This window comes from Theropithecus gelada, chromosome 16 (assembly GCF_003255815.1).
Source record: "Theropithecus gelada isolate Dixy chromosome 16, Tgel_1.0, whole genome shotgun sequence".
Taxonomy (NCBI): Eukaryota; Metazoa; Chordata; class Mammalia; order Primates; family Cercopithecidae; genus Theropithecus; species Theropithecus gelada.
Window position 1 is genome coordinate 43,226,773 of NC_037684.1, and position 16,598 is coordinate 43,243,370.

Here is a 16,598-nt window from a genome sequence, read left to right on the forward strand (position 1 = left end):
TCATTTTTGTCTCCTCTGTTAAAAAAAATAGAAAGGAGGAAATAAACGTGGGAGTGATAGCTATAAGGAGAGCCCATGCCTTCCCTCTTCTTTTCCTCCTCCAGGATACTCACCACAAATACAGTGTATGGATGACTTAATCTCTCTAATAAGCTTCTGGAGGGCAGGGATCATATTTGTTCAAAAAATCTCTCTAAAGGCCACCTACAGTAAGACTCCAAACCTAGTCCTAAAGAAACCAGCAGATAAGGAAAAACTCATGGATTTGCTAAATATTTTTTCAAAAATGAAGGGGAAACAGTTTGTGGCTCAACTAGACAAAATATTTTTCTTTTCTGCCCAGACGATTTGAGTCTAGAAAAAAATAAATGTCCTTAAACTATGTTGCTTCTTTCTTGGTACCAATCTAGTATCTTTATGAGGGAATACATGATATAAAATTCTTTATGTTTAGTTCATATTATAGGTCATTTCTCCTCATTCTCTTTTGCTACAGAGGAGGAAGAGACTGGGACATCATTCCTAACAAGGTTCATTCTCTTATTCTCCATTTGTAGTTAAGCAACAAGTCCCAGCAAATTTTCTTCCAAAATCCGTGTCGAATCAGTCCACTTATTCCTAAACTTATTTCTGTCACACTAAATCAACATCTCTAACTTGGGTTATTACAAACTCTCTTAGTTCCCTAACTTCTATTTCTGCTCCTGTGTAATTCATTTGGCACACAATAGCTAGCTAAGGTGAGTTTTTCTAACTGCAGTAATAATAATAATGGACACTTTCTTGCGTTAATCTCTTCAGTAGTTTATTGCCATTGATAAAATCCAAAATCCCTTAAGCGGTCTATGAATTTCCACGTGACCTTGACCTTCCTACATCTTTACTCTCATCCTATCCCAATTGAAATCAGTGCTCCAGAAATCTTAGATTTTAAGTTGCCCAGCTCTTCCTATCCCAGGACTTTCACACATGCTTTACCTTCAACACCCCTACTCCCTAGTTTAAATGCCTACTGTCAAGGGGAAATCCCAAATCTCCAATGGAAATAAGGCTCTGTTACATTCTTTAACTCCATCTGCATAAGTTATAAGTACTTAAAACAATTTGGGATTATGCCTTTTAGTAAACGCTGCCCAGATCCCCGCTTCAGAACCAAGGAACTCATTCTTCTAGCTGCTAGAGGTGTTGCCCATTAATGGCTAGCAGCTTAGGTATTCTCTAGAAACTGTCCTCAGTGTAAGAAAACTGCCTCACCCCAGGTTATGCTCCATCCCTGTGGTTGGTCCATATCCAATGACTGGTTGAGGTAGGAGTACAAAGCTCTGTCCCCTTGCTCCATGGGGATCACTCTGAAGAACTCTCCAAGTTCTAAAACCCCCGATTGGATTGGTTGAGGCATCTCTTGCATTGCATCATGGTTAAACACCTATCTTTCTCAAATCCTACTTTCCTTATTCTCTAATGAACTTGCAACACATAAAGCTCAGAATCTCACTGTTTATTTCCTAGTGAACCTGACCTATGACAGTTGGTATTAGAAGTTGCACTGAAAGGGGACCTAGGAAGCTGACTGTGATGGGAAATCGTGAAAGAGAATGTCCTTAGAGAAACACTGTTTTGTCCATTTTAGAATTTTGAGGAGGGTATTATAAGTACTGTAGAATTGGATATTTATTTATGATGGTTATCAATTTATTAGAAAATGACAAAAAGCCTGTGATGAATAATCAATAAAAGGTAAAGCTTGAAAGCCAGTCTCCATAACAACATAAAAAGTTTCACATCTACTGCAGCTAGTGGACAGAAAAAGGTGATTATAACATAGAACTTAATTTCAAGAGTAGCTAAGCTCCAGAGAAAGTCAAATTCTTAATCCCAACAGATCTACTATGCCATCGTCTGGGCCTTTATCAGGGAAGACTGGGACCCTGAAACTTGGGTTGGTTATTGTAGGGTCTAGCCTCACAGGGTTGGTGGGTTTCTCTCCCTGTGTGCGGAGATGAGAGATTGTAGAAATAAAGACATAAGACAAAGAGATAAAAGAAAAGACAGCTGGGCCCGCGGAACCACTACTACCAAGACGCAAAGACCAGTAGTGGCCCTGAATTCCAGGCTGCACTGTTATTTATTGGATATAAGACAAAGAGGCAGGGTAAGGAGTGTGAGTCATCTCCAATGATTGACAAGGTCACATGAGTCAAGTGTTCCCTGGACGGGGGCCCTTCCCTGTTTGGCAGCCGAGGCAGAGAGACAGAGAGAGAGAGAGAGAAGACACAGCCTATGCCATTATTTCTTCATATCAGAGGTTTTTAGTACTTTTACTAATTTTGCTACTACTATCTAGAAGGCAGAGCCAGGTGTACAGGATAGAACATGAAAGCGGACTAGGAATGTGAGCACTGAAGCACGGCATCACAGGGAGATGGTTAGGCCTCCAGATAACTGTGGGTGGGCGTGATAGTCAGGCCTTCCACAAGAGGTGGAGGAGTAGAGTCTTCTCTAAACTCCCTTCACTAAGTAGCGGGTACTTTTCCTTGGCACTGGCGCTACCCCTAGACCATGGTCCGCTTGGCAACGGGCGCCTTCCCAGATGCGTTACTGCTAGATCAAAGTGCCCTCTGGTGGCCCTGTCCGGGCGTGACAGAGGACTCACACTCTTGTCTTCTGGTCACTTCTCACTATGTCCCCTCAACTCCCATCTCTGTATGGCCTGGCTTTTCCTAGGTTATGATTGTAGATCAAGGATTATTACAATATGGGAATAAAGAGTAATTGCTATAAACTAATGATTAATGATATTCATGTATAATCATATCTATTATCTATATCTAGTATAACTAATTTTATATATTTTATTATACTGGAACAACTCGTGCCCTCGATCTCTTGCCTCGGCACCTGGGTGTCTTGCCACCCACAGATTATACCTCGGCTGATGCACATGAAAGTCTTGAATCTCTTTGAACATTCTGGCCCTGCAGAAGTAGCCCACTTTTTACTGATGAGGTTTATCTGCATTTGATTAATCTCAGACTATACCCTCACCTCTTCTGCTAGCCAATAGACTAGTAGATTTGAAATGCAATGTGGCATCAGCCCAGCTGAGGAAGTGATACATTAGTTAAGGAAGACACTGACTATAGACAGAAGGAGTTGCAGGACCTAGCCAGGGTAGTATACCTGGGGCTGGATCTTGAGGGTAGTGGATCAACGAGGATAATATGTAAAGTTGGATGAAGTAGAGTGTGTTGATAAAGGAGCTCCCTCCTATAGTGTAGGATTTTATACCTTGGTAGCAACCCTGGCAGATGGTACTAATATGCTGTTAGAATGAATTTTGAAAACAAGTAAAAGGAGGCTGGGCATGGTGGCTCACGCCTGTAATCCCAGCACTTTGGGAGGCCGAGGCTGGCAGATCACTTGAGGTCAGGAGTTTGAGACCAGCTTGGCCAACACGATAAATCCTTGTCTCTACTAAAAATACACACACACACAAAAATTAGCCAGTGTGGTGGTGTACGCCTATAATCCCAGCTACTGGGGAGGCTGAGACATGAGAATCGCTTGAACCTGGGAGGCGGAGGTTGCAGTGAGCCGAGATGGTGCCATTACACTCAAGCTTGGGTGACAGAGTGAGGCTCTGTCTCAAACAAACAAAAAAAAAGGAAGGAAGAAAGGAAAGAAAAACAAGTAGAAGGTGATAGCTACTACTAAGTGAAGTAGCAATGCCAGGATTGCCATGCCAAATGGTAGAGGAAAGGTTCAAAAGGTTCAGAGAAGTGGACATGCCAACTGGATATGCAATTAAAGGTCAGAAAACCTACCACTGACAATGTTGCATGGATTCAGACAGTCCAAAAGCCACATGGAACAGTTTTATTAACCACCATGGAAGACCTAAAATTTGAATCCTCCCCTAGGCCAGCTGACAAAACTTGATTGCATCCTGTGAGGGATTTGAAGTAGAAGACACAGCCATCCCATGCCCAGACTCCTGACTCAAAGAAATAAAGAGAAATAAATTCATATTGTTTTAAGCTGTGGAGTTTTGGTATAATTTGTTACATAGCAATTGATGATAAATACACTAACCTGGAAAGTTTTTTAAATACATTCACATAAAAATCAGTACATAAATACTTACAACAGCTCTAAAATGTATAATTTTCTCAAACTTGAAATAATCTGGTCCTTCAGTAGGTGAGTAGATAAACTATGGTGCATCTGCACAGTAGAATACTACTCAACAATGAAAAAGGAATGAATGATTGTTATATGCAGTTTGGATTAATTTCAAATGCATTTTATTAAGCGAAAGAATCCAGTTTCAAAAAATTACTTGTGTATGATTATATTTACATGGCATTCTGCAAAAGGCAAGAGAGAGAATAGCTCAGTGATTGTTAGAGGTTAGATATGTGTCTACGTGTCTCTGTGTGCATGTCGTGGGGGATTGGAATGAAAGAGATGGCACAAGAGAATTCTTTGGGGTGTGTGGAAATCATCCTGTATCCTACATACAGTATAGTTACAAAAATTTATGTGTGTGTAAAAACTCAGATCTGTCTACCAAAAGCAGTAGATGTTACTCTATGTAAATGAAAAATAATGCTCCTGAATTCCAGAAGGAATGACAGAATTGATGCCAACTTTAAAGAGCTAAAGGCTGCAAGAATGATGATCCCCATCATGTCTCTGTTTTACTCACCAGTCTAGGGCCTGCTTCTATGCTGCGGAGACTCTGTTGAACGACATTGGGATATCACAGACTCCATCAGCTAGAAGCCTGTTGATTGCAACTGTGGTGGTAGATACTGTATCTTTGCTAGAGCAGATTGACATGGCCTCTGGTACACAGTATATGACTGTTGACTTAATACATTTTTTTCCTTCACTCTTAGGAAGGACAACAAGAAACAGTACACAATCAAATTTGCATGAGATAGAAAACAGCATATATTTATAGTCTTGTCCCAAGGCCATACTAATTTTTCTTCCATAATCAGAATAAAGTCTGCAGGGATGTGGATCACCTTGGTATTTTGCAGCACATTACACTGGTCAGCTATATGGGTGATACTGTATTATTGGAATGGATGAACAGGAAATGGAAAATCTATTTGGAAGTCTTGGTAAGATATATGCATTAGAAAGGAATGCCAACCTAAATAACAAACAGAGAGAGGCTTTCTGAAAGAAAACCTATTTATTTGGGAATAAAACACTGCAATGGGAATATATGCATGCCCTAGTAAACATGTGCATATTCAGGGAGGTAAAGGAAGACAAAGGTTTTTAAAGGAAACAACTCAGGAGTACTACGTAATTGTTTTGAAATAATTATCCTTTGTAACAAAGATCAATAACAAGAGTGATGATTGTCGAGATTAGGGAGGCAGTTGCTGGGCAGATGTCCTGGCAGAAGTATATTTTGTGTAAAGTTATTATGGTCTTTGTGTAAGGTTGTGGATTGTCTCATTTTTGTTGTTGTTATCAAGCATACAAGTGTTGAGAATCCTCTCTTCATGGCCTTCCCTGGCCCTATCTGTCAGGATTTTCTGAACATTAGTGACTCCATTTTGCTTCTGACAACTTTCGCAGGGTGGTAGATAAACCCTATGAAGGTACAGGTGCCCGTTATGTCATTAAACTTTCCAGGAGTCCAGGGCCTAGAGCATGCCAGGACAACCTTGCAAAGCACCTCCTCCACCCCCAAGGGGAAGGAGAAAGCACGTTAGGCAGTCCTGTTTGGGTTCTGAAATCTACAAATTTGTAGAATATGAGATTTCTGTTTTTCTTCCTCTGTGTTTCAAAAATAGACTTTGCCCTTTGGCACCTGAAAAATAATGAAATAACATAATAATATTCATATAAATAATAGCATCTCATGCCAGGATTTCCAATATATCCTGCCTTTGTTGGTGGTCGGCAGTAGGAAGTAAATCCCTATTTTCCTCAGACCAGTCATCCTCAGAGGACACTGGCAATGGGCCACTGTAACCACAGGGAAAATTAGACATATGACAAAGCTGGAGGCTAAAAATAGAATTCCTTTCCGATCAGCTTGTTCTATGCAATGCTTTTAATCTGGGGCTACCCTTCATATGACCAGTCAGTCACATGGACTAATCTAGTATCATCAACAACAAGGGAATTTCCAAGACACTTTACTATAGCAAATGAAATTCCATTTTTAAAAATAGGAAAACAATAGTGGTGTTCAGACGTTTTCCTGGATATTTTCTGGGGAACCTTCAGGGCTACTAATGTGTTTGTCTTTCAAGTATGCTTTAAGTTATCTTTGCTTGGTTCATAGACTCTTTTAAATGTCGGACTTATAACCACAGCCTCAAAATATGTTCATAAATACATTTGCCCAGCTTTGCCTACAGTTTTAGATAAGTAGCAGACTCCAGAACTCCTGAAAAGCCCAGGGCTTTATAGACTCCCACGGGTAAGAAATGCTGCCTTGGACAATGTTTTTCCATGCCATGTATTGAATTGACATCTAAGCCAGCAACATTAATACAACGATCTAAGAAAGAGCCTTTAGACACTGTAGCTATTAAGGCGTGAAAATGCTAGTTAGCAACAGGGACATCCTCCGCTGGAGATGAAGTTCTATGTTTTGTTATACTGAGCTGCTGAGTAATTCTTGCATGTTCAAAAATCAAAATCCATCTTCCTCCTGCAATAATTGTAATTTCATTGGGGGCAAATAAGTGATATTAAAAGTTTGAGCTATTGCTTAAGCTTCTAGTTATTTCTATAATTCTAAATTCAAGTCATTGTTACTTACTGTGGCTTGATAAATACACATGATATATATGCTTATTTATCAGTAAGTTCCTCCTGTAATCATGCTATGATGAAATTACTAATAATGACATTTAAAATAACAATGGCTTATAGGTAATGAGTACTTATATCTAAGCATTGTGCTTAATGCTTTGGAGGCATCGTCTCTATGAAGTTTTACAGTAATTCTCCCAGAAGGTAATATTCACATTTTATAGATGAGAAAGCAGAGGCATAGGGAGGTAAAGTAACTTGGCCAAAGGTCTATATCTAGTAAAGTACAAGGCTAGGATTTCACCACAGGTTTTTTGCACTCCTAAAGCTTTGTATTAAATGGCTATGATATAATGCATCTTTTGTAGAAAAAGAAAAAAGATAAATTTAAGAAAATCTTATTCATCATTTTTTTTCTTTATTCATACAAGAGGATTATTTCTTTATTCACACAAGAGGATTTTCTTCATGAAAACTTAAATGTTAATGTTATTGAACTATAGCTTAAGATAAATACAACATACAATACTGCACATCATCATATGTATCCCTTTTAAATGTTTAGTTCAACTTGACAAGTATATACATCTATGTAACCACCTTCCAAATCAAGGTACAGAACATTTTTGTCACTGCAAATAGTTTCTTTCTGCCTGTTTGCAGTCTCCCACCTTTAGCAATCAGAAGCTTAATTTACATAACTTTAGATTAGTTTGGCCTGTTCTAAGGTCATATAATAGAATCATATAGTATGTACTCTTTTGCCTCTGTCTTCTTTTGCTCAGCATGATATTTCTGAGATTCATTCCTGTACAAGATACATCCACATAACAGTAGCTTGTTCCTTTTTTCCTGCTGACTAGTATTCCATGTCATGAATATCCACCATTTGCCATCTGTTCCCTTGAGGTGGAACATTTACTGTCTGCAGACTTTTGACTATTATATTTAAATCTTCTATAAACATTGAATTACATTTCTTTGTATAGACAAAGGTTTCTGTTTCTCTAGGATTAAAATTACCATGTCATATGGTAAATGTATAGATGTACGTCTTTACAGGAACTTGTCAAACTGCTTTCCAAAGTGATGTTACCATTTTTCCACTCCCACTAGCAATATAGTAGAGTTTGGGTGACTCCATACCCTTGCTAACACTCAGGATTCTCAGTTTAGCAATTATACATGTGTGAAGTATCACTGTTGGTTTAATTTGTGTTTTCCTGACAGCTAATGATATTGAACATGTGCTTATTGGCTATTCCTTTATCTTCTTTTGTGAAATATTCTGTTGAAATCTTTGATCTGTTTTTTAATGAGCCATTTGTAATATTTGACAATATATACATATAAATATATGCATTCTGGATATAAATCTTCTAAAGATTATCTAGTCTCTGTATTCCATCTCTCTGTTGATATACTGAAAATTATTCTAGTCTCTAAATTGCCATTTACTTTCTTCACGGTGTCTTTTCAAGAGCAGAAATTCTAAATTTTGATGAAGTCTAATTGATATGTATTCATTTTATGCCCTAGCTAAGAAATCTTTGCTTATTCTGAGTCTGCAGATTTTTCTGTATGTTTGGTCCTTGAATTTTTGTAATACTATTCTACATGCTTTATATTATTACTTTATGTAGAGTTGGGTGTAGGCTTAATTTAGTCCTCCTCTGAAACATAGTCTTTCATAGATGTCCACTGAATGCCCTAGTGATCAACAAGGTTCCTTTACACTGATTGGTTAGAACAAAAATATCTCCCACTTGGTAAGCTCCAGAAATAACTGTTCTTTTCCAACTGCTTGTTTTTTATCCAATCTTACAGAGTCTCACCCTATGCACGTGCAGGTTAGAGTTCAGCCAAAGGCTTAAAATGACTCTTACGAAGATTTCTGGAGGTATTTTCCTAAATAGTTTTCTCAGGTACATAGCTCCACAAATTCTAGCTGCTTTTGCTTTCCTGAGTTCCAAGATCTCTCTCTCTCTCTCTCTCTCCCCCCCCTCCCTCTCCCTCCTTCTCCCTCCCTCTCCCTCTCTCTCCCTCTCTCCCTCTCTCCCTCCCTCTCTCCCTCCCTCTCCTTTTCCCTCCCTCCCTCCCTCCCTCTCCTTTTCCCTCCCTCCCTCCCTCTCCTTTTCCCTCCCTCCCTCCTTCCCTCCCTCTCCTTTTCCCTCCCTTCCCTCCCTCCCTCTCCTTTTCCCTCCCTTCCCTCTTACCATTTCTCTCCAGCTTATGGAGAATGTCATGCCCTTTCTGGGTATCTGAGCTGTGTGCTGGTTTTCAGTAAAGCCTTCAAGATAGAAAGCCAGGATGATCAGAGAAATCATTTCATTTGTTTCTCTTTTGAAGACCACAGTCCTTCCCAGCCAGCTGCCAAATGTTTGAAAGCCATTTTACAAATACATTTTTTTCTACTTTCTAGTTTTCTATGATGGGAAGATCAATCTGGTGCCAGTTATTCCTTCATGGTAAAAACAGAAATGTAACATACAGCTTTAAAATGGACTTCTTATGTTATTTTGGTTTAATATATTTTTCTTTCTTTTTTAAGGCAAATTTGAAGGAAAGAGTTTGTCTTAATTAAAATATTTGAAATAGAAAACATATGTGTGTGTATATATATAGAGAGAGAGTGTGTGTGTGTGTGTGTGTGTGTGAGAGAGAGAGAGAGTGTGAGAGAGAGAGAGAGAGAAGCAGGGTGTTGCCTAGGCTGGAGCAGTGGCATGAGTTTAGCTCACTGCTGCCTTGACTTCCCAGGCTCAGGAGATCCTCCCACCTCAGCCTCTTGCGTGGTTGGGATTACAGGTTTGTGCCACCATGCCTGGCTATTTTTTTGCATCTTTTGTAAAGACCAGGTTTCACCAGGTTGCCTGGGCTGGTCTCAAATTCCTGGGCTGAAGAAATCTGCCTGCCTCAGGCTCCCAAAGTGCTGGGATTACAGGCAAGAACCACTGTGCCCGGCTGAAAGCATTTTAAACATGCATTAACTACTTAGTAGCTGATCCTGTCTCCTAGCTAATAACATTTTAATTTTTTCATAATAGCAGAAAAATAAAGAGTTTTTTATACCCTTCGTATTATTATTTTTTATTGAGGATATAGCATCCTAGAGTATAGGTGATTTGGCAGAGGTTATGAAATTACATTTAATTCCACGAATATATTAACATCTAAGAGTCATTGTGTATTTCCTAACTGCTTTATTTGTTCTCATTGTATTTTCCCAACAACTCTATGAGGTAGACTCTGTAACTTGCCCCATTTTATAGATGAGGAAACAGGCTTAGTGAAAGTTTTTAAATGCTCCAGTTCATACCACTAGAAAGGGCAAATCCTGGAGTTTTACATGTCTAGTCTGATCCCAGAGTCTGATTTCTTAACTATTATCATAACTTGTTTTCTTATTGAATGACCACTGTGCACCTGGCCCTAGGTAAAGAGAAATACAATTTTATTTGTTTTCGATCATCAGTGAGCTAACAAATTGGAGACGGGGAGACAGAAGTATGAGCAAAGTACCATAAACATGAGAAGTGCTTAAGTGGAGTATGTGTGTGAATGAGGCTAATAGAGTGTGGGAAATGACCAATCTTTGGGAGAAGAGCAGCAGGATGTACAAAGATATCCAAGTGAGAGAGGAATAAAATGAAGCACGAGGTGGCTGGGGGGTTGAAAAGTAAACTACTGAGTATCTCTGCCAATGGAAAACCTCTAAGAAACCTTGTTATAAATGAATAGGACAGGGTTTCAGTTGTTAAAAGTATCCCATCTACTAAGGAAGAGATGAAGTACACAAGTAAGCACACAAAAATTATTTTTTACCACTGGAGAAAGAAATTGGTGTGAGAGCCTAGGAGAACAAATATTCATCCAGTTTAGGGAATTGCATAAAAATCCCTCGGGGAAGTTGCCCCAAAATTGGGCACAGAAGCAGCATCTGGCCCATTACACACAAAAACACTGGGACCCCTAGTTTCCCTTTGAACTCCATGAACTGTTTTGTATTATGATCTATGGAAAATAAAGTGCTTGCATTTATCATATTTGGTTTGAGAGGATCTGACATTTTGCCTTGTGAAATGTCCAAAGCTGAATGTGTTATGTTTCCTAAACTTTTTGCAAAGTGATCGGTGTTATGTAAGTTGAGAAGTTTGAATCACTTACGGCAACTTGAAAATTCTTCCGCATACTTGTTAAAAGAGCCCGTTCCTAGACTTCATGTTTATTTCTCCAGTAGTTTCACTAGTTTTTTTAAAAATTAAGAACTTAAAAACCTTCAGCCACATTTTTTTTAGACATTACACAATGTGTTTCTCAAGCATATGCAAAATAATGACACAGGGAACTCATTTAGCTTAGAGGGGAAAAACAGCAGCTCAATTTAAAAGTTAGTTAACAAACATTATGATTTGTTATTTAACAGTTGGCTTCATTTGGTATTTGAACATTTTCTCAAATGCAAGTGTGGGGGGGTATTAAGATTTATTTGTGTAATATGCAAACAGCTTTGGTTGAAGTGTGACTGGCATATTGAACCAAATCAAAAATGAGAAGAGCATACATCCTGGAGATTGATATTTTGGGAAATATTTACAAACATACAAAAATAGCATTGATTTTCCAGAATTTTCTGAATATTTCTGCATGTAATTTTTTAAAATGAAGAACATTCAGAATAATTACTCAGATATTCTTTTTCTTGTGATTCAGCATGAGCCATACCATTGTTGTCATATTTCAGTATACTGTCTAACGCTGTTGAGGCTGAAATCTCACTGGGCCAGTGTTAACCTCTCTCTCCTCCCATTGTATTTTGGTCAGTTAATTTGTCTGTGGACATATTTTTCCATGCATCTCATTTGTACCTTTCTCCTATCAAGTGTATGGGTTTTCAGATTCTTATCTTTTAGAAGGATGAGCTGCTCAATCCGTGGTCTGTGATGGAATGAAGGTAGGGTGAGTTCATGAGGTGAATTCAACGCCTTCAGATTTCAGAATAAATTTTTATGCATCTGCAGAATTTAAGATTAAGCTTCTGGAAATAATGAAGGTACTCAGATTTACTCAGATATACTGAGATTGTTGTTGAATTCATCACTTTATAAGCATTTCCATCCGTGTGCACTTGTATATCTTTGTTAGAGATATCTTTAATTCTCTATTTTGTGATTATGTGTAAAGACATTTAGTGATACATCTTATGGCATAGCATAGCAAATAATGAATGGGACAGGTTAATTTCTTTAGAGACATTATCTTTACTCTTTGAGAATCATGGTGAACCCAGGGTTCCATTAGTGTCTTAAGAGGTAGAGTCACAGCTTTCTTGATAGGAGGTCAATTGCAATTGAAGACAAATGATTAGAGGTGTTCTCTCTGAAGTAAACAGAAAACACTGATGTTGATATTATCCAATAACTGAAAAGAAAACCTGGAAAAGATGGAAGGAGTATGTCTTCATGGTCCTTCAGGGAAGAAAGTATCCTGACTAACTGGTAGAACCTCAGGTTGCGTGAGCAGGGCTATTTCTGTAGATTTCTTCCCAGTTCTTACTCACTAGGCAGCTTGATCTTCCTTTGATTTCTGGAGTAAATTCTCTACTAAGAAGAGAATGTGTTGAATAGCCAACATGAATATCAGTCTGTTTGGCAGTCAGAGCCTCATAAATTACTCTGTTGGTTCTTTGACACAAATCAGTCTCATGTGAGTTCGAGTTGCATAAGCTGGTTTTTTTTTTTTTTTTTCTCTGTTGCTGTTGTTGTGCCTAGTTACCACTGACAAAGCCGATCATTAAATATCATCTTAATGCACATATAACCCCAAAGACAAAACTCTGGAGTAAAGAAGAATAACAAACATTTTTGCTAAATACCTACCCATCTAACCTACCCCGATTATAAAAGCAACATGTGCTTTTATACACAATTACAAAAGCCATTGAATAAACAATTGTAACTTATTGTATAAACCATTGTAGACAGTGCAAAACATTGTACACAGATTTATATGTCCTTCTGTCAACTCTTTTTAAAAGCATAAGCTACATGGTTAAAATTGTATGAATATAGCTTACAATTATTGAATGTTTATGATATACTAGATACTGTTTAAGTACTTTATGTGCATTAAATCATTTTAATCCCCCGAACAATACATGAGGTTGGTAGCATTATTTTATCCCATTTTGCACGTTAGTATATTTAGGCATAGAGATTGTAAAATAACCTGCCTAGTGTGACAAAGTAAGTAGTGAAGCTCTGATTTAAAATGAGATAGTCTAACTTTATAGTACAAGTTCTTAACCATCATTTTGCTATTATATTTTATCTACAATCGGTGTCCTGGTATTTTTACAAGTCAACACACTCTCTACATAATTCTAAAGCTTTGAAAGCCTTCTTGACCATCAACCAATCTCCCATGACTATCAGACCCTAAACTTGATTTTGCCCTGAGAAGACTCAAAGTTGATTTTTCTCTGCTAAGTAATAAAACACTTTCCTCCCTTTGGTAGCAAAGCTGGTCTCTTTAAGAATCACTTGTAGAATCAGATAACAAGACCTAAATGCTATTTTATATCTCCTTAATAATCCTAAATATAATATGTATTATGTTAGGTATTTGAAATTTTACCTGAGAAATAAAATTACAACCATTATCTAACATTATGGCCTTGATTGAGGATTAGCTCAGATTGTCCCAAGGCAAAAATGACAAATGAAAGATCTAAAGAAAAGATCATGATACTGTGACTTGTTCTTCTTCAAAAAGTGCTATTCAGAATATGAACTAATTGGCTATATACGATGTGCAAATAGTTCTGCTTGCTAATGTATTTCTGCCTACTGCCATTTTAGTCACTTCTGCAGTTCAGTTCCCTGTCCAAAAGTGGTGGTCAAATGAATTTTGGGGTGAGGGCTTGGCTTTCTTTTTCAAGTGGTGATCCTAGGAGGTTTACCTTTGTCTGTGACTTTTGTATCCTTCTTCTCAAAGGCTATACTTCTTCGAGTACAGAAATTGATAATGAATTAAACAAGAATGCAAAGTTTTTAACCAAGGTTATAAATCTGGAAATGTGATGCTTTATAAAAAGTACTAACTTTTTATTTGTTTTCTTTGTTTTTTGTTTATGTGTTTGCTTTAACTTTTTTTTTTTATTACTGCCTATTTAACGAACACTTAGAAAGTAAGGATCTTTAGGGGCCAAGGATTTACTAAGATCAAATCTTTTGAAACTTGACACTTCCTCCTTTTTTCTTCTCTCCTGCCCTTCTTTCCTTCCTTCCTTCCTTCCTTCCTTCCTTCCTTCCTTCCTTCCTTCCTTCCTTCCTTCCTTCCTTCCTTCCTTCCTTCCTTCTTTCCTTCCTTCCTTCCTTCCTTCTTTCCTTCCTTCCTTCCTTCCCATTTTCTTTTCTTTCAAGTAATACTATATTGATAGATTGAACAAATGCTTAAAATGCTTATTTATACAAATATTTTAGTAAAGATCCTCACGGATATCTCAGTAGGCCAGGTAAAGTAATGTGCATGAAATAATTATATAGTGGGAAAAAACATGACTGTCTACAATGCCCCGTTCGAAGAAAAAAGTGGGGAAGAGAATCAGCCCAAAATAAGTTTTCTTAATGAACCACTTCCAGCTTTTTTTTGGGGGGGGCGGTGGAGGGTGAGAAGACAGTCTCAATATCCTTAGTAGCCTTACAAATGGCTATTAACTTATACAGTATCAGCAAGTTAGTAGCATAGTAATAATTTATAATAATTTAGTAATAATCCTGGAGGTTTTAGATAGCTATAAGGAACTTATTAATAGTATTATAATATGGTAAATTTAAAAATAGCTAACACTAAACAGCTTGGGTGGAAGTTTACTGTCTAGAAGAAGGCAGATAACAGAATCTTTATACTCCCTATCAGAAAGATCATATCTTTAATTTTGTGTTTAATTCTAATGTTGCATTTTTAGAAATACATTGACTTTAAATCGAAGCACATTCAGAAACTTGCTAGCAGGTGGTGATGACTGAACATTATTTATAATTAAAAAATAGAGACAGATGATGAACAGTTGAAACTTTCAAGGGCTGAGGAATCTAATTGTAATTATCTCAAACACTTAAAGCAATCTATGGAAAAAAGATTAGATTCATCAACGTAACATTATAAAGAAGTAATGCTAGGATTAATAACTAGAAGATATGAGGAGTCATGTTTTGTCTTAATGGAAGGAAGAACTAAGAAATGAAGCATTCCCCAAGTAGAGTTTCTCACATACACACACAAAAATCTGTAGTGTTTGTGTTCAAGAAGAAGCTGGGTCACTATCTGTCAGAAACATTTTTAAATAATCCTTAAGGAGAAAATGTTGAACTAGAGAGTCTCTAAAGTTGCCTCCAACACAAAACCTTTCCTTTTTTTTTTTTTTTTTTTGAGACGGAATTTGACTCTGTCACCCAGGCTGGAGTGCAATGGCACATTCTCGGCTTACTGTAACCTCTGCCTCCCAGATTCGAGCAATTCTTCTGCCTCGGCCTCCTGAGTAGCTGGGATTGCAGGTGCACACCACCATGCCTGACTAATTTTTGTATTTTTAGTGGAGACAGGGTTTTACCATGTTGGCCAGGCTGGTCTTGAACTCCTGACCTCAAGTGATCCACCCACCTTGGCCTCGCAAAGTGCTGAGATTATAGGCGTGAGCCACTGCACCTGGCCAAAGTGTTCTTAATTCCATGAATCATAAAATTCTTTCTTCTGGATTGTTAGATCTATTAAAACATATGGTTCTTATATTTTTCAAGTAAATTATTATATTGTATACTCTACCAATCTGACCAGCCTGACAGTAAATTAAACAAGAATTATATTGAAGAAGACACAAATAAGTGAAAAGATATCCCATGTTCATGGATTGGAAGAATTAATACTGTTAAAATGTTCATACTATCCGAAGTTATCTTTAATATTGTTAAAATGTCCATTCTGACCAAAGCAATCTACAGATTCAATGCAATCCCTATCAAAATACCAGTGACATTCTTCACAGAAATAGAAATAAACAATCCTACAATTCATCTGCAACAACAAAAGACCGTGAATAGCCAAAGCAATCTTGAGCAAAAAGAACAAAGTTGGAGGCATCATACCACCTGAGTTCAAAATATACTACAAAGCTATAATAATTAAAACAGTCTGATACTGACATAAAAAACACACATAGACCAATGGAACAGAATATAGAGCCCTAAAATAAATGTACACATTTATGCTCAATCGATTTTTGACAAAGGTGCCAAAAACACACAATGAGGAAACAGCAGTCTCTTCAATAAACAGTGCTGGAAAAAACTATATATCCTCATGCAGAATAATGAAATTGATCCCTAACATCATAAATCTCACTACTAAATATATATCCAAAGAAAATGTAATTCATATTTTGAAGAGATATCAGCACGCACATGTTCATTGGAGCATTATTCACGATAGCCAAGATATGGAATCAGCCTAAGTGTACATCAGTGGATGAAGAGATAAAGAAAATGTGGCATATATACACAATGAAATAGTGTATATTTCACTATACACTATAAGAGCCCTATAAAAGAAGGAAATTCTGTCATTTGTGACTATATTGGTGAAACCTGGAGGACATTGTGTTAAGTGAAATAAGCCAGGCACAGAAAGACAAATACCACATGATTTCATTTATATTTGGAACCTAAAAGTGTTAAACTCATAGAGTTAGAGAAGAGAATGGTGGTTATCAGTGGTTGGGGTCAGGGGTTGGAAAGATGTTGGCCAAAGGA